The sequence below is a fragment of the Carassius carassius genome, chromosome 21, assembly GCF_963082965.1.
Source record: "Carassius carassius chromosome 21, fCarCar2.1, whole genome shotgun sequence".
Lineage (NCBI taxonomy): Eukaryota > Metazoa > Chordata > Actinopteri > Cypriniformes > Cyprinidae > Carassius > Carassius carassius.
The window spans coordinates 27,949,346-27,969,819 of NC_081775.1; the positions used below are offsets into that span (position 1 = coordinate 27,949,346).

The following is a 20,474-nucleotide window of genomic DNA, read 5'->3' on the forward strand; positions in this document are numbered from 1 at the left end:
CTTACTATTAATAAGCAGACAATTTAGAGTTTATTGAGGGAAATCTCTTAGTTAGTTAATATGTTTTCCCTAATCTTAAGTGTTAGCTTTTTCATTGTTGATCATTTGTTACCATTACGTTTTTAGGGTCACTCCAACAAAATATGCCCTTTCACAAAAGGTCAAAATATATTTTTCACTCATTTGGGTCCTTTCTGTTTTATACACATTTTACACATTTGAATGTATTTTTTTTTTAAATGAGTAAATAATTTATAGTTGCAGCCCTAAATAAATAAATAAAAATAAAGTTATTGATCCATACATCACTGGGGTCTCTGTAAGCGCAAGCGTGAAAACATAAAATAGTAAAAGTCAATTTCAACAGAACATGCTTATGTCTGGCAAAATAAACATTTGTAATATCTAAAAGTTCCATAATATGCAAGAAACAGATACTGGTCATGGCATAAAGCAAAATCCATCTGTCTTAATTTGGAACCAAGAAGGATCGAATTATAATCTTGTAAAAATAAAATAAGATTCTGCTGTAGGATAACATCAAATTATTGACTAATTTATTCAGTAAACATCTGCTACATGCAAGGAATCTTACATTTACATATGTGCCAGCTAAATGGGCTCCCCAAACAAGGTTTCTCTCCCTGCACACTTGCACATCTTAAGGATATTGTTCCTTGCCACTGCTATCTTTGACTTGTCGACTGGGGACATCGGGCTCTGTAAAGATGCTTTAAAAGAATCTGTATTGTGAAAAGCGTTGTTAACTTTGACATGTCAAATTATGAAAAAAATTCATTACCTTTAGGATTGTGGGGGGTTTTTTTTCTTCTTTTTTTGTGGTTTAGTTTAATGACACCTTCTGTTTGCTTCAACCTTACAGATGTGACATCTTATCAAAAGCAGTCTCTCACCTAGTGGCTCCAGCTTCCACAGATCTGATAAAAAGCATCTGTTTTTTGTGTCTAAACACTGAATTGATCACTTTAAAACAACAGCGCAGCATCATCCTTTGTCATCCGAAAGAAAATATCAGGTCTAAATGTTGATCAGAAGTAATGGTTAGAACATCTGCATAAACAGATACAAATCAGAAGCCAGGCTAGACCACATAACTGAATTTTGAAAACATGTGACCCTGGACCACAAAACCAGTCACACGGGTCGATTTCTTGAAATTGAGATGTATACATCATCATCATTCAAATAAGCTTTCATTCATTTGATGTATGGTTTGTTAGGATAGGACAATATTTGGCAGAGATACAACTATTTCAATATCTAGAATCTGAGGGTGCAACAAAAATAATCTAAATAAGAAATAATCTAAATGAGAAAATCACCTTTAAAGTTGTCCAAATGAAGTTCTTAGCAATGCATATTACTAATCAAGTTAAGTTTTGATATATTTACGGTAGGACATTTACAAAATACTTGATCTTTACTTAATATTCTAATGATTTTTGGCATAAAAGAAAATCGATAATTTTGCCCCATACAATGTATTTTTGGCTGTTGCTACAAATACTATACCCCAGTGACGTGAGACTGGTTTTGTGGTCAAGGGTCCCATATATACAATATGTAACTTGATGCTTGTTGTCTATAGAAAGTTTGTCAGTTAAATATATTGAAGCTAATTTTGAGATTTCTTTTGATATACATACTTTGGTTTGGGGACAAATTAGTAGCTAAATTCATTTGGGGACATTTGGAAACGGCTTTATTTGGAAGAATGATTAATAATTAAATAGTACTTTTTTAAAACTTTAAAAATGCAAAGGGTTTTCTGTTATGGTATTGGGTCAATGGCATGCCTTCATTTAGCTCGTTAAGAAAACATGAGTTTTTATCTTCAGGCTGTTTTAGGGAGGCTTTCAACTGAAAGAAATTCACTGTAAATCCATTTAGAAAAAAACATCTGCTAAATGACAATCTTGCTGCATACTTTCCCACTAAATATAAATTTGAGAATGGGCATTGTGATTGACTTTGATTATAATATAACATATAGAGAAAACAGATGGGAAATTAAATAAAAATATATATTTTAAAATATATACAAATTGAGTATAAAATGGTAAACCAAAACAATATGACCAAAGACAACTTAATGATGAAAAGAACACTTAATGTGAACAAAATAGCAAAAATGCTCAAATCATGCATGCTTTTTTAGAATTAAAGAAGAGATCAGCATTCTTCTGGGAGTTCATGCATAAGTAATTCCACTGTTGTATTTTTAGTGCAATCAGAAAACTGTTCAGGGTCTGAAGATATTAAAGTTGCATAAACTCGAGGGGGATGTTCCACGACCTGGAACCTCCCGCTTAACACGCAAGCAGCCATTCACGGTTTACTGTGATTAAAAATCCGTTCCTGAAATATTGCAGATACAACTTTTCAAGCAAAGCATTTCTCCAAATAATAAAAAGTGTTTTAAATAATAAAACAATTGATACAAGGTTTAAAATAAAAGTATTTGTGATGAATGACACCTGTGGTTTCTTTGTTTTGAAGCTGAAGAGATCTGACTTCATACATCCACTAAAAAAAAAAAAATCACAAAGTTAATACAAGATAACACAAAAGAAAATAGCGTTAGTCCTTTTAAGAAAAGCTCAAGCAGCATTTATTTGCAGATGCCATGCATTTCAGGCAAAAGTGTGACGGGTTTTTAGAGCTCCTGTACATCAGGCCTAATAAATAAGCACATTAAATATATTTTAAAATACATCACTCTGAAAAGTTGCTCTTCCAGAAAATGGCTAGCGAATCACTGGGATCATTGTAGGACTCAAAACCTTCACCCTCAGCTCTCTGAACACAGGCCAGCCAAAAGAATCTGAATTATTCAGTGGTGATTAAAGCACCAAACCATAGCCGAACACGATCCAGATCAGTTCACATTTTTTATTTTCATCAATAACCATTGCTTGAAATGGAAAAATATGGCTGCTGGTTGCCTACCCCTTTTTTATTTGCATATTTCCCTTGTTGTTAGACTACTAAAAGCTATGAAGCCAACAAGCACAACTCTTGTGATATTATAGCCTAAATATGGCTTTTATAGAGATGTTTGCATCTGTGTTACCTGCATTTGCTCACGTCATAGTGATAGATGTGTTTAGAGTGGGGTCAGGTAAGGGGAATCATTTTCATTGTATGACTTAAAAACACCCACCAGTTTAAAGATATCCACTTTTTATTGTCCAGAGACATCTAGATTCTCCAGACTGTCTTATATATGTGTACACTGTTCACCATGACTGTGATGCCTCTACAATGCCTCTGGTCTATGTTTATTTCAATGTAATCATCACATTTACAGTTACAAGATTACAGTTGGCTACCTTTCCAGCTGTAATCACATGTAAGTGTGATGATTACATTGGCTTTGTTGCTGAGTTCCCAAAGTACAGATTCAGTGTCAGTTTAAAGACTTTTGTAAACACAAACAGTCTATTCACAATTAAAGCATCCAAACTGCAATATTTAACAAACACATAACAACTGCAATGCATCAAATGTGTAGAAAATATGATTTTCTCACTAAATTCAGTAGAAACTACAACACAAACTGCATATTTTCAAATGCTCAGAACACACGTCTCTACCCAACACAGCGATTTGCTACTGCTCTAGGTTTTTTACTCCTCATTTGAATATGGTTGAGTGTTTGGTGCTATTAATCCCACAATTCACCACACAAGTGTTAATCTTGGTTTCCATAATGATCTTTGTTTTTGTAGCGTTGTTAAATTTTGACTTCAGTAAAAATCCTGTCACATAACAATAATAATGCCTAAAATTCATTATCAATAATTAGTGCAACTAGCAGGCTATTCATGTCCTGGGAAAGATTTAAGGAAAGTGTTTGGGACGCATCATTCCTTTTACTTTGCTATACTAACAACACATAATTACATTGCTAGTGGGATTTCATTTTTTTTGCATGTAGCCTACTATTTTGCCTAGCTGTGGGCTTGTCATCGACCCACCATTCAATGTAAAAAATAAATAAATGAAGCACAGACCATTGCTGTGAAATAGATGAATGCCACAAGCATGACCAGCTGCAGCCTGCAGGCTACTAACCACTGACCACTGCATGTGATCATGCGGCATTTGTTGGTTTTCTTACCAATTGCAATTACATGAAATTAAGCAACAACTCATGTACATTATTTGTGGCCATTCAAAATGCAGAGCGTGTTTGGCCTGCGATCAGCAGACTTTTAAAGCGTGCGAGTTCGACTCACACTGAGATAAAACCTCATGTCGTGGCACATTTCGCATTTATCTCAGAGTGAACAGAACCTCCTGCCGTTCAATTGCACATTTACTCTCCCCCCACCTGATCAATATTTAAAATGTGTAAATAAATCATTAACGTACGAAGCCCCTCAGGTACTGGGGAGTTTGTTTGGTGATGTTGTTAGTGTCCACATTTGTGTTTGTGTTGCTTTGCGACTTCACCTTTGCATGTGCGATTAAGTGCATGTTTAGAAGGTCAATGCACCTTGAGGTATGTGAAATGCACTGGGTGCTTTGATTACTTTGTGTGTGTGTTTGTGTGTGACTCTAACTAGTGTTGCCACAGGGGCCCAGACAGATGGCTCTGTGTTTTATTCTCTCTGGCTCTGGCTGTAGTTATGGATGCTGTTTGAAGTTTGCGATAACAAAGTCGTAGCGCGCAATCCCATTTCATTAAACTCTCCCAGTCTTTCCATTAAATGATGTGGTCTGCTTTGGTTTCTTTGGGGTTTTGGTACATTAACAAGACATGGTACAGAAGACAGATCAGAACATAGACCTATTAGAAGAGGATCATTTACAAACTGAAATGGTTTTTACAAATTGGACTACAGCTTTTGTTATATTTTGCATGATTCCTGGTTATGCAACAGACACAGGGTCTTTTCTTGCTTATATATGATGCATCAAACAAATGCACTGGAGGGTTCGAGCTGCAAATAACATCGGCTGGAATTTTCTTTGTTTGGCTGCATTGCTCGGCTGCTTTTGTTGCCTGTCGCAATCTATCCACACCATCGTGAACCATGCGCCGTTTGGTGTGCGTGTAAATTTGGTGGACAGTGTACTGTCAGAAACATGTCTTTAGTTGTCAGTCACCCTTCTTCATAAAACAAACACTCGCAAATGTGGCCCTCAAAGGATTTCACATCTGTCAAGCAATTCTGTGCATTTCAGCTGGCCAGGACCCAAATGGACCATGAAGATGAAGCATTATTTAAAATCTAATTTGTTTTAAATATGTCAAATTAGGTTATTCATGCGTATCACATTGCCTCTATGTTAATCTACTTTCTACAGATTGTCATGTTAGTGATCATTTTTCCATGTGCAATGGCTTGATAAGATAATGCGGCTGCAAACTCTACCCAGATATGTCAATTTTAGTTTGCCTTTGTGTACATTATTTTTTTATCCCCATTGAATATTACTTTGGATTTTACTTTGGAACATAATATTCATCAAAACATTCTGCTGGTGTTTTTTATGATCAAAGCAATAAAAAAAGTCTAGAAATGAAGGAATTGAAAGGAATTTATAAGTCTATATAAAATAAGTCTCTCGTGCTCACCCAGGCTGCATTTATTTGATCAAACTTTATGAAATATTATTACAATTTAAAAATGACTGTTTTCTGTTTTAAAATGTTTACCATAAACTTGTAAAGACATTTACAGTGTTACTAAAAACATTGTTTTATTACTTCTATTAAAACAAAGACATAAAAAATGTTTTATATATTTTTTTATATATAATGAAAAAAAAACTTTTAATATATATATATTTTTTATATAGAATTTTCACTGATATTGTCCAGGAGGAACTGCAGTTCACTGAACACAATAATGGGGCATGTTGTCACACTTTATGGGGTAAGTTGTCACAGTGAACCTTCCATTAAACATCCCATTTTGCCAAAAAAAAAAATTTACCAGCAATGAATTAATGAAAATTATGATATAGTTTGGAGCAGATAGTTCACTCACACACAATTTAAGATTTTCTCTATAGTTGTCAAAGCTCATGTGGAATCTTGCATGAGTGACTACTAGCCCCGCTCTCCTGTAGTACATGGGCTTAAAGAAAAACTGCTCTCTTCGTGGGCACAGGAAGTGTCTAATTTAAGGAGGCGATGGCATCTTCCTCCCCTTAGTGGTTATGCCATTTCAGATGAATTCCTTGAGCCTGTTGCCCTGTTGTTTGGGGTTAAATTTGAAATGACAGAAGTCCCAGAGTCAGAACTGCTGCAGAGCTCTCTGTAAACCCAAGTCATCCTCTTCAATAATGCAGGAACCCACATGTGACGGGCACATGGCCATGCATTCTGCAAAGCATTCATCATGCCATTATTTAACAGGTCTTTATTAATACCAGTGATGCAATAATTACTTTTTGATGATTGGTTTGAAGTGTGCAGTGGCTGAAAACAAATTAATAGAAAAGACCATTGTACATTTTTCTTTACAAACTGAGACTCATAAATGAATTTCTTTTTTAGTATGGGAAACAATTACATGTTCCAACAGTAATAATACCATTAAATGCATTATATTTCATAGATATTGTTTCAGTTGATCCAAACCCACAGTTACAGTTTTGCATGGACTCCTTCAAAGCATTCAAACATCAAGTTTTAAGAGCAGAAACTTCAAAGTTTGCGGTCTTTCTTCTCAAAGCCAACATCAAGATTGTCTTGAAAGTTTGATCTAATTGTATCAAATTGTATGTGATGCAACAGTTGTGTTGCAATACATTAAAATGCATCATGTCTAAACAGCATAATATCTTGCAGTTTATTCTTAAAAGCTATGAGTTAACGAATTGTGAGCTATGATTTAACAAATAGCAGATTATAACAAGTTCAGATTACCTGGCCTCAAATATTTCCTTGTGTTTTGTCGCCCTCTGCTGTTTAGTTTGAAGGCTACAATAACAGGCACCCTTTGAAAGCTTATGAATGCAATGGCCAATCAGATGCATGCACTGGCTGACTGAATTCAGCTCTCACGCGAATTCTCTGATCATAAGCAACAAAGTGCACATGTACATATGATGGGGAGTTTATAAAGGGAGTTTTTATGAGAATGCTAAAACTTGCTCTAGACTTAAATTTCTTTCACAATCTTAATGTTCTTTCCTCGCATTAACTGTGGAAGGTACAATTAATAAAAAATAATAATAATGTATTACCTTATTCATGAACATCCTCCTTCATAGCGTCATCAACCTTCGCCTTTGTTATTGTTTTGAAAATGCGATCTCCAGTGGCGAAAACGTACATATTGTGCCTTTAAATAATTGTCCCTTCCTGTTTTATATATATATATATATATATATATATATATATATAATATTTGAAATATATTAAATTCAGATAGAGATGTTGAATAGCTGTCACATCTAATCATGGCTCTCCCGGAGAAGAATAAACCTACCAGCAGACCAAGAAACTCAACCCATAGTCAATGAAGAAGAGTTAAATGACTCTAAACAAGAGGAAGATGAGAAGGAGAATGCAGATGTTGTAGAAGATGCTGATCAAGAGATGAACTGTGAAATGTATTCCAGGTATCGTGTATTTGGGACACATTCCTCCAAGAATGCGACCAAAACACATGCGGACTATGCTGAGTGAGATTGGGAGGATCTTCCTACAGTACTTTACAATATTATATTAAGTATACTGTCTAACACCACACTAATTACAATAACAGTCCGTCAGAATCATTGTTTTGTGGCTTTTAGTCAATGTCCATTAGCTCTGGGGTCATCTATATATGAGTGTATTCCTGAAAGTATTCAATTAAACCATTAAATCAAACAGAATTTTACAGCTTAAGTCTCTGTCATAACGTTCACCAATTGGAGATTGAAAATGTTTCTTTTTTTGAGACCCCAGGAGCCCAAATTCAGACCTAGAATAATAAAACCCACAGAAGGGGTGGGAGTTCAAATGAGGAATCTTTATATTACCAAACTACAGGGAGAGGAAGAGTAGATATAAGTCATGATCTGCAAGATTAACCACAATCTGATGTGATCCGAGTTCGGAGCTACGCGGATCATTTGAGTCAGTTCGAAAGTTCGGAGCGGGTTCGCGAATCATTTGAGTCAGTTCGGGAGTTCGGAGTGGTTTCGCGAATCATTTGAGTCAGTTCGTGAGTTCGGAGCGGGTTCGCAAATCATTTGAGTCAGTTTGGGGATCGCGAATCATTTGAGCGGGTTCGCGAATCATTTGAATCAGTTTGGGGTTCGCGAATCATTTGAGTCAGTTTGGGGTTCGCGAATCTTTAGAGTCAGTTCGGGAGTTCGGAGCGTGATCGCGAATCATTTGAATCAGTTCGGGAGTTCGTAGCGAGTTCGCGAATTATTTGAGTCAGTTCGGGAGTTCGTAGCGGGTTCGCGAATCATTTGAGTCAGTTCGGGAGTTCGTAGCGGGTTCACGAGTCCTTTGAGTCCGTTCGGGAGATCGGAGCGGGTTCGCGAATCATTTGAGTTAGTTCGGGAGTTCGGAGCGGGTTTGCGAATCAATTGAGTCAGTTTGGGGATCGCAAATCATTTGAATCAGTTCGGGAGTTCGGAGCGGGTTCGCGAATCATTTGAGTTAGTTCGGGAGTTCGGAGCGGGTTTGCGAATCATTTGAGTCAGTTTGGGGATCGCAAATCATTTGAATCAGTTCGGGAGTTCGGAGCGGGTTCGCGAATCATTTGAATCAGTTCGAGAGTTCGGAGCGGGTTCGCAAATCATTTGGGTCAGATCGGGAGTTCGGAGCAGGATAGTGAATCATTTGAATCAGTTTGGGAGTTCGGAGCGGGTTCGCGAATCATTTGAGTCAGTTCGGGAGTTCGGAGCGGGATTGCGAATAATTTGAATCAGTTCGGGAGTTCGTAGCAGGGGGGCAGGGTTTCATATTTTTTTGAAGCACCCTTAGGCGCCGCCATTGGCTAGCGGACCCCCATCTCCTGTTAGCATTCCATTGACTCCCATTCATTTTGGCGTCACTTTGACAGCGAATAACTTTACATCTGAGGCATTTAAAGACTCCATTTGTCCATTAATTATTTCTAAAGAAACACAAAAATGTATAAAAGGCTCCATTACCTTGTATCTTACGGTATGGTCCTGTAGAAGCAGTTTTTGTAAAAAATAGGCTAACGATTGCGTCATAACCAGCGACTCTCTGTCGCACAGTAGAGAAATTACCGTATGGACAGGAGGAGAAGCTCGCAGGCAATCTTTTACTGTCCATGAGGCTATCGGGAGGACGTGGAGGCATAAAGGCAAGGGAGATAATTATTCAGAATACTTACCAAAATGTGCTCCTGTTCACGCTCGCCTTCTCTGCAAGATTCGGTGGGTGATTCAGATTTCTCTTGGCACAGCTATTAGAAGACTTACAGGTTGCTCACGTGACATCTACGTCATCAAGCTCAGTTTTAATCTGCGCAGTAAACCCGACCCCCAGGAAGTGCGTGCTTCTAATCGACTTCATTTTTCTCCATTGAATCCAATGGGGTCGCTGTGTCCATTTTTTCTACTGTCTATGGTTCGTAGCGGGTTCGCCAATCATTTGAGTCAGTTTGAGTTTATTCTTACTGAGGCTATGTTTATTTGATCAATAATTTGAATATATTTTAAAATGTAATTTATTACTGCGATGCAAAACTGAATTTTCAGCAGCCATTACTGAAGTCTTTAGTCCCAGCGGGCACCTTGATGTCAATTTGACGTCAAATATTAGACAAGACTTGATCAAGATGCTGCAAAACATAATTTCTAAATCAGATTATACATCAAGTCCTTGAAGTGGTTAATTGGTGAAAATATTAGGTTCATCCCATACAGAAATTGATTATGTAAGTATATGGGCCAACATGTTTGACATTGAGTTGACGTTAAATCAACGTCGTGTTATAGGCGTTCAGTTGATGTCATATTGACATCACATTGATATCAACCCAGCGGGCAATTGATGTCTAATAGACATCAAATTGACGTCAAACATAGTCATCAAATAATTTTTTTTTTCTTTAAAATGCATCCATTCGGCATATGTTTTGAATCATATGTTGTTTGATTTCTGCATGAAAGTGGACTTCTGTAACCTTTGTGGTTAAAAACATAAACAACAACAACAACAAAACTATTTATAAAATAAAACATGTAGGGCATAAATTACTGATAATGAAAGAGGTGAATATATTATATTTTACCAAAAATATACTGATTTGCTTAATTACAAATAAAAAAAAATTATGCAGCATTTTTCAACTTCTATTTTATTGATACAATATCAATAAACATTGCTTAGTATTTTTGTCCTGTTTCCAGCAAAAATATGTAAATATTTCAAAAATGATATGTTTGCTTGAGAATAAAAATGTCTAAGGTCTTGTTTTCTGAAAAATGTGTAAAAAAAAAAGAAAAAATATATATTAGCCCATTGCCAATTTTATACTTTTTTTTTTTTTTTTTTAGAAAACAGGACTAAATATCTTGTCATTTTGCTTCTCAAGTTAAAGTAAAGTGTTTAGATATTTGTACTGGGAAAAACAAGAGAAAAATGAGGAAAAATAATGAAAAACATTGAAGTACCTCTGTGACATTCTTTACTTAGGAAAACAAGATTTTTTAAGAGACTTAATTTCATAGCTTTATCAAACAATATGGATTCACAAGTGGCTTGTTCTCTTTCCCCTTGTGCAACCATGTTTTCATGTACAGCTGCTTGGCCTTTCTCATCCTAAGAAGACAGATTTCTCCAGGCCATCTTCGACTTTGGTGTACTCCAGGTTGGATTTGTAGTATCGGCTTTCATAGCGTGGGCTGTTCCTCACATATTTCAGATACTCCGGAGCTCCGGGATAAATGACGTTGTCAGCCAACAGGACAGTGCCTTTCCTGAGTAAACCACAGTCCTACAACGTCATAAAATAAATATGTTTGTAATTTTAAGTATGTTAGAATAACTTCATGAGGGGTTAACATAAACAATAGTGCAATTTGGGCTTCTCACCTCGAGAAGTTTAGTATCTAGCACGTAACGATCTTCCCAGTGGTCCAGAAACACAAAATCAAAGGATTTTATTCCAAATCACCAGAGTGTCCCTCCACTAGTGTAACCTTTAAAAAAGAGAACAAAGAAATAAATAAATAGATATTTAGTACCAAACAGAGTATGTGAGCGGACCGGTGTGAATTTAAATGGAGTGAGGAGCAGGTTTTTTTAAAGTTATCTAAAGGTTATTTGGAGTTGTTTTTTTATTTTATATATATGTATATATGTAAAAAAGTATGTTTTACAAGAAAAATACTATTTCAGTACTACTTTGTACTCCAAAATATCACATTTTAATGTGTCTCTTGCCATTTCTTTGTGGTTTCAATTTCTGTGGCAGTTTTTTTTTTTTAGTTTTTTTTTTTTTTTTTTTAGTGTGGATTAAGAAAAATATTGTTTTCCTTTTGAAATGAGTTTATTTTTCTTAACCCACTGCCAGATATTTTTCTTATCAGTGTTATAGTGTTATTGAGATTAAACAAAGATAAACACACACACACACACACATATATATATATATATATATATATATATATATATATGTGTGTGTGTGTGTGTATATATATATGTGTGTGTGTGTGTGTGTGTGTGTGTGTGTGTGTGTGTGTGTTTATCTTTGTTTAATATGTGTGTGTGTGTGTGTGTGTGTGTGTTTATCTTTGTTTAATCTCATAATAGGTGCATCTACAAAAATCTAATATTGGGAAAAAGTATAATACATGTAAAGTAAATTTTAATTTTGATGATTAGAGCTTTTTTTCAGCATTTTTTTATTTGCATTTAATTCAGTGCAGTTTCTGAGTGAAAAAAGGTTTCAAAGCAAAGTCCTTGCACACCAGTTGTTTTTCTCACCTTGTCCTGAAGGCCTGCGTAGGCAATGATCTGACGAGCAACTGCTGCAAAGGCTGGGTTGAATTCGACTGTAATGAGTTTGGAGCCAGGAGACAGAAGTCGAGCGATCCGAACTGCGGAATTGCCGCAGTATGTGCCGAGCTCCAGAGCTATGCTGGGGTTTACCTCCGTCAACACCGAATCCAGTATGAGCCCTTCAGAGAGACACACAGAGCTTAGCTAGAGGATAACTGAGGAAACTAATCAATAAGGTGGCTAATGACATCACTGAAATATCATCAGAGCCTTTGTGCCCCATTAACAGCTCCGCACCATCGTTTATTCATCAATGTTTGTTGTCACACATGAAATTGAGCTGCTAACAGCAACAATATCATACTGACGTTCACTGTTTGGTTTCGTATAGTGGCACTAAAAATATTGGAAAACAATATTTCCATTGCAAATGTCTAAACAATCTTAAATCAAGATATATTTACTTGAGAAGCAAAATTACTCATCATATACAAAATGACAAGATATCAAGTCTTGTTTTTTAAAACAAAAAAAAAATGCCAATGCACTACAAAAAAAATTATAACTGTAAAAAAAAAAGTATGTTTTACAAGAAAATAGGGCTCGTTAGATATATCACCCTACAAGAAAAATAGGCCTTCTGTTTCAGACTTTTTACTTCAACATATAACGTTTAATGTGTCTCTTGCCATTTCTTTGTGGTTTCAATTTCTGAACAAAAATTGTTTTTTTTAGTGTGGAATAAGATAAATATTCTAAATATTAAGTTTATTTTTCTTAACCCAGTGCCAGATATTTCTCTTATCCAGTGTTATAGTGTTATTGAGATAAAACAAATGTAAACTGAAATAAAATGTAAAAAACTTAAAACATATTTTATTTACACTGATTGTCAAAGCAACGTTTCTCTTTTTCATTTAGTATAACTTGACATACTAAAATAACTAAAACTAAAATAAAATATAGTACTTTATGTAGTAAGCCATCCTTAGTCCCATAATGCATCAGTGCACCTAATTGGTGTTGTTGGTTGTGTAGGATGCATTGGCTGCACATTGTGCACATGCATAAATGCAACTAGTGTGCAGCCATGTAGAGAGTGTACTGACCCAGTAGACAAGAGACTGCCTTCACTTCTCATTCAGAAGAGCCGGCTGTGAGCAGCCCTAAAGCCATTTACTCAAGAGCAGAAAAGAGCATGATACAAACAAAAACAATATCAAGCTAATGGTGAGAAAATTAGTAAGGGATCAGAGAAGGAGGCAAGGGAATAGAAAACAGGTTGGTACCTTTTTCATCGCCCACATTCATGGCCCATTCTTTGTGCCAGCAGTAATAGTCTATGGCTGAGATGATGCTTTCAGGGTCTCCTTTTGTGGCATTCTTCTGAACGGCTTTCAGCATGCGCTGCATTCACAGAAATCAGCCATCAACAGTGTTCTTGAGCAAAGCAAAGCCAGAGAACAATGGTTGAAAAAAAAGACACATAACAGGAGGCCATTAATTACTCTTGCTTTCCAAAGCCATTCTATAGGGTTTCTGCTATTGAAAATTCCTGTTTAATCAGCAGTCCCTTAAAAAATGGACTTGGCCTGTCCCATGGTACAGATGCTAGGAGGTAATACTGTGGTATTTGAATATATAAAATGATAGTGGATGATTACTGTTTGCATGTAGTATGGTATTGATATTACTCCAAGGTTCTTCAAATAATTTATTTTTGAAGACAATTTTATTATTTATCTATTTTTTACAAAATTAAATAATCATAAAGATTTATGTTTTCCATTATGATGATTAGTGTTTTTGTTGTTGTTGTTTTTATAAAACTCTGCACACACACACTTTATACTCCTCAAACAATGATAACACATAAAAACAACAAAAACAAATATACATAAGAACAATATAAAAGATCTAAAACTCATCTACATTATACTTCAACATATACATGTGTGCAATTAACTGTGCAATTAACGTGCATAAATATCTACACAGAATCAGATACATTTAATATAATGACATGTTCTTTACAGACTTTGTCAGATTCACCAAAAAAACTGTATTTTCATGGTAACCTACAGTAGCATTCTATGGCACCATGTGTGAAACACCATAGTAGGAGCATGGTATTTTTGTCGTCAGTGACTCTCATCAACAGCTCGTCTCTGTATATGTGAGTGATGTATGTATGAATGACAGTGAGGGTCACCTGAGGTTGCGTTGATCTTGTCATTTTCCCGCTGCTCTGCACAGCTGCAGGATTGAGCCAGCGATAGAGGACGTACAGGACAGCTGCTGTAACCACCGTCACTGCCAACAAACTCCACAGCATCCTGTGAGAAACAGAGAGAGACATTCACAAAGAGAATAAATGATTAAGGTCAGCCAAAAAAAAAAAAAGACATTACCAGCTTCACAATTCACAGAGGGTGAGACAACAAAGCAGATTCAGAAAGTATTACACAAAAACAGATAAGGCATCAGTATAAATCAAGGTCAAAGGGTAAATCACACAAAGCCTGTTAAAACAGGTTTCTGTTTTTTATATTTTATATTTCAAAATCCAAAGTAAGAAACAGTTTATTGCTGAAAGAATAAATGCAGTATAATTGTTTTTTTAAATTTATCTATCAGTATTTTTTTATGACAATTAAGCATATTTTTATGTTTGTATACATGTGTTTGCTTATTTTCAGTTACATTTTCTAAATTGGATCAAGGTTATTATAGTAAAATAGTACCAAAAAGTTACTTAAGATAACTTAAAAATTTAATTAAATTAATATAAAAAGACTTTTATTTAAGCTAGTTGCCAAAGCAACATTTCTCTTTTTAATTTAGCTTAACTTGATGTATTAAATAACAACTAAAATAAAATAAAAACTACAGCCTTACAGAACAAAAACACACCTACTAAAATGAATACAACTAACAACTAAAATGTAATATATATAAAATAAAAACAGGTTCAAACTGTGGTAACACTTTACAATAAGGTTCATTAGTTAACTACTTGAGTTAACATGAACTGAGAATGAACAATAGTTCTACAGCATTTTTTAATCTAAGTTAATGTTAATTTCAGTATTGATTTCAACATTTACTAATGCATTATTCAAATCAAAATTTGTGCTTGTTAATATTAGTTAATGCACTGTCAATTAACGTGAATTTAAAATAAACGACTATATTTTCATTAACATTAACAAAGATTAATATATACTGTACTAAATGTTTGGTTCTTGGTTTGTTCCTGTTAGTTAATACATTAACTAACATTAACTAAAGGAACTTTATTGTAAAGTGATACCCAAACTTTTAATAAAACTATAGTCATTTATGAATGATACCAAAATAACACTGATACAGCTTTATATTTGCATTCTCATTAATCTAGAATCAACCTGTCTGAACACAATGATTTTTTTAAAGGCAGTACAACAAATACTACCATGATATATAAATATTTTACAATCTAAATATTTATATTTATATATTTTTGCATAATGGTTAGAATGAGATTTTTTCACATGACTGTAATAAAAAAATACTTAATTGTCAATTGTTAATTGTCACAAAACAATTTTTTTTATTAAATTTCATATAATTTGTATATATATAAATTTATATTGATTTTGGACAGAAAACATAATATATACTTTGATCATATATGGCCACACCACACAGCTCAGATCAGCCGCATGATATGTACATGATATAACACAATGACTAGCCATATTTGCAAGGACATTTAAGATGTTAAAATCTCTAATATTAAGATTGGCCACATAAAAAAAATTTAATGAAAAAAGACAATACAAGATACACACAGATAATAGACGAATGAGAGAACGGGGTTAAAAAAAAAACTTTGACTTTCAGTGGTGTGGAATGCCAAATTCTCCATCCCCCTCTCCTGTTTCAGTCCAGAAAACAGTGAAAGCTCCTTTTTCTGTGCTATGCAAGATTTGGCTCATGCCTGGGGAAGGAAATGAATTAGCACAGCTTCATCCCCGCAGCTGATTTACCACTCACATCAACAGAGTATGCCTTATAATAACAGCTTGCAAAATGAAGATTCAGAAGTTTTTTTTTATGTGCATGTTAACAGCCCACTTTATATGGCTTAATATTTATGGTTAAACCTTACCCTGATCGTTTTTCACACTTTACCTACTCGAGTTTGTCAACTTAACCTTTTCTTGAAGATATAGTCATCGGTGGTTCAAGTGATGACTACTACAAATGTAAAACTATCATTTTTTCACACCTATACTGTTGAGAAGATTTGGGTCGGTAAGATTTTTTTTATGTTTTTGAAGTGTTTCATGCTCACCAAGACATATATAGTATATATAGTAAAAAAGTTCAATATTATTATAATTTAACATAATGGTTTGCTAATTGAATATATTTTAAAATGTAATTTATTCCTGTGATGTAAAGCTGATTTTTCAGCATCATGTATACTGGACGTCTTCAGAGTCACACGGGGCTTTAGAAATCATTCTAATATGCTGGTTTGCTGCTCAAGAAACATCTCTTATTATCAATATATTTATTTTGTAACATCATAAATGTCTTTACTGTCACACTGGATCAATTTAAAGCATCCTTGCTGGATTAAAATATTTTTTAAAGCTTACTGACTTTTGAATGGTAGTGTATAATTTAATGCTAAGAATTTTTTAATCTAAAAAAAAATAAATAATAATTTTAAACTCAAGAACGCCATACAAATTAAAATTTTTACAATCAGGAATAGTTCACCCCAAAATGAAAACACTATCATCATTTATCACCCTCATGTTGTTCCAGTCCTGCCTCTTAATTAATTTCTTCTGCAAAACACAAAAAGCTTTGGAATCTGGAATTGACATTTTTAAAGATATCTTCATTTGTGCTCCACAGAAGAAAAACATTCATACAGGGTGAATAAATGCTGACAGAATATTCATTTTAGGACAAACTATCCCTTTAAAAAGAAAGTTCTTAAAAAAGAAGGTGCAATATAGCACCACGTGCAGGAGTTATTACATTGTGCTACCAAAATGACTCCTTAACACACTCTTATTAGTCAAGCTCTGAACAAGGACTTCTGCTCCGGCTTTCTGTGCAAACACAATGGGCCACTCATAAAGAACCCCAGGCACGATCCGCTTGAGTAACACAGTGAGACACAGTGGTGACAGTAGAAGACCGTGCGCTGTCAGAGCATGCTTTAATTAAAGATGGTATCACCGTTCAGACCTGCAGCTGAAAATAAAACCCCTAAAAGAACCAGACAGACAGAAGTGTCTCTCTTAAGCAGCCAGTTTTACAACTTCTGTCGGCTCTAGTGATGTGTCGTTCGTGAACGAATCGTTCTTTTTGAACGAATCTTTTTGGTGAACGAATTGTTCTCGTTAACGCAATCCACTGACTCATATTTCTCATTCAGTGAAGTTCCTCCCTCCACAGCAGCGCGGCGCTATTAGCAGCGCATGCGCAGCTCAGTGAACCGGGTAACAACCATTTCATCCTGTCAAAGAATTACTCAACCTCGAGCCAATAGCCTTCGAGTATGAGATGTGACAGAGTATGTGATTTGTTGAATGTAGTGAACGAATACGTATGAGGTGCCGTCACTGCCGTGTAGGATTTAAATCAAACTATATCAATACATGCATAAAACACGTGCATATACACCTACACAGGGATCGTGCTACAGCTAAAGCATTTTGCGAAATGTTCTTTTTCTTCGCCCACTATTGTAAGACCAATTACCATCAGTTTAATCAAATGTGTTGCCGTTTGTGAATGAAATAAACTGGTACATAGCTTTTCTTGTTCGTGAACGTAATGAATGAGAGTAATCCGGGTTAGTCTGCCATTTAGCATGTTACAGGTACTGTGCACATACGTTTGTTTTGATATTTAGCAACTCCACGTTTAATCCCCGATTTATGAATGTGAATATATAATATACAAACTGTCTGACCAAACAATTAAAATGCTAATTAGGCAAGAAAGCCTCGTGCTTTGTTCATCTGAACAACTTAATTAGACTTTATATATTGAATGCGATTATACACACATTTTAATAAAGCCAGATCAGTTTTTGTAACAAGTAAATACGTTCGTTGACAAAAGACATAACACATAATACACTTTTTTTGCCACCTGCTGGCATATTTTGTGTAATACGAAGAAATGATCACTGAACGAATCAGTGAACGATTCTGAACGAATCATTTTGGTGAACGAACTGAAAATGAACGAATCCCTAGAAAGAATCATAATTTCCACCACTAGACTCGGCTCCTCCACACATGCTGATATCGACCGTGTGGCCTGCCAGAGACCTCAGGACTTTAAGCAAGACTGAGTTCCGATTACTAGGCCACATTCATATTTAAGTCTCTTGCTTAATTATAGATTGCAGCTAGACTTTAGTAAACTGAAGTGTGCTGTTACCGCGAAGGCAGAGAATTAACACTTTTGCGCATGCTGTGTTCGGGATGTGCGAATTTCCATCACCATCTTGCTTATACCATCTTGCTTATACCTTCAATACCACGACTTAGGTGCCCTTGAGCAAGGCATCAAACCCCCAACTGCTCCCCGGGCGCCGCAGCATAAATGGCTGCCCACTGCTCCGGGTGTGTGCTCACAGTGTGTGTGTGTTCACTGCTCTGTGTGTGTGCATTTCGGATGGGTTAAATGCAGAGCACAAATTCTGAGTATGGGTCACCATACTTGGCTGAATGTCACGTCACTTCACTTCACTTCACTTCACTTATGAGTAAATATTGAAGTGTGAACGATATTGGTTGTTGTGAAAGCTGAGATCATGCAGAAAGCTACATAAACACAAAAGTGTTACGGCAAGAAAAGATTCTCACATAATACATAACACATATGCATATTTCCTTGAATTTCATAAGCCAAACAATCTGTTGCAATATTGTGCCAAACAACATTTCCATAATCTTACTTCCTTTTGCAGCTGTCTTCACAAACACACACACACACAGAGAGAGAGAGAGAGACGAGCTTCGCTTTTTCTTTTACTCCGGTGGCTTTATGCCTTTCTCAAGTAGGGGTAACTGCAGCCTGGAGCAATGGGCGTGCCAAAATGTGGGCGTGTCAAAAGGGTTCTCATTGGTGGAAAGAAAGGTAGGGGCGTGGCAAAAGGTTTAGCGAAAACTGGCTGTTCCGCCTAAAGGCGAGCCATACTCTTAATCGCTATTGGCCTATAGATTAATAGAAAGCGATAAATTAAACACATAATCATATAAAACCAATTGAAATTCATCCAATGTAAAAACAGCGTTAATGATGTAAAGACAATTATTCTAAATTACTTTCGAAAGTACCTTCAAAACGGCTTACTGACGTAATCACCACCGCACGTTTAGGTCTTAGTTTATCAATAATCAAAAACAGATTACAATTATTTTTGAGAATACAAACGTCTCTTAACACGGTTAGTCGCACTTGCTGTTCTTAAGTTAAAGTCATTTAAAGTCAGCTGTATTTGTTGACATTAGTGAATTGATGAGTATTGCTCATAGTTAATGTTAGTTAATACATCAATAATGAAACTTTATTGTAAAGTGTTACACTAGAAAACTAGGTTTTGCCTTATAGAGAAAAATAAATATGACAAAACCATTAAATTATCAAATACCAGAGGTTATACTAATATTTACATTTATTCATTTAGCAGAACCTTATTCAAATCGATTTACAAATGTGACGTGACATTCAGCCAAGTATGGTGACCCATACTCAGAATTTGTGCTCTGCATTTAACCCATCCGAAGTGCACACACACAGAGCAGTGAACACACACACACTGTGAACACACACCCGGAGCAGTGGGCAGCCATTTATGCTGCGGCGCCCGGGGAGCAGTTGGGGGTTCAATGCCTTGCTCAAGGGCACCTAAGTCATGGTATTGAAGGTGGAGAGAGAACTGTACATGCACTCTCCCCACCCACAATTCCTGCCGGCCCGGGACTCGAACTCACAACCTTTTGATTGGGAGTCCGACTCTCTAACCATTAGGCCATGACTTCCCCTGTGTTAAGCTAACTGAGAAATGAGGACAAAGTGGAAGCAATCAAAAACAACAAAAAGTGCAAAGATATATAAGTGCTATAACAAGTCTCAGTTAGCTTAACACAGTACACGTAGCATGGGCTTTTAAATAATATAATAAATAAAAATAAAATGGATAGAATAGAAAAAGAATAGAGCAAGCTATTTGGTTCATGTGCATGCACCACTCCAACATGTTGGATTAACTTCAAAAGAGTGAATGTCCTTCGAGTGCACTTTGGGCAATGGTCAAGGCATGAGGATCTAATACAAGAGACAAATCATTCAGAGTAAAGTTACTGACAGTGCTTGTCTCCATCTTCTAATGTTGACAATGTGCCTCTGAAGGAAAGTCAGTGTCTTTCTCAGGTGTGGTGGATATGCAATGTTGAACACAAAACACATCCACAAGGCTGTAATGAAG

At 35.6% G+C, this 20,474-nt stretch overlaps 1 pseudogene; it reads right to left on the reverse strand.

Annotated features, from left to right (window-relative positions):
• Window positions 1–10,714: 10,714 nt before the first annotated feature.
• LOC132097245 (catechol O-methyltransferase A-like) lies at window positions 10,715–19,035 on the reverse strand (annotated as a pseudogene).
• Window positions 19,036–20,474: the final 1,439 nt, after the last annotated feature.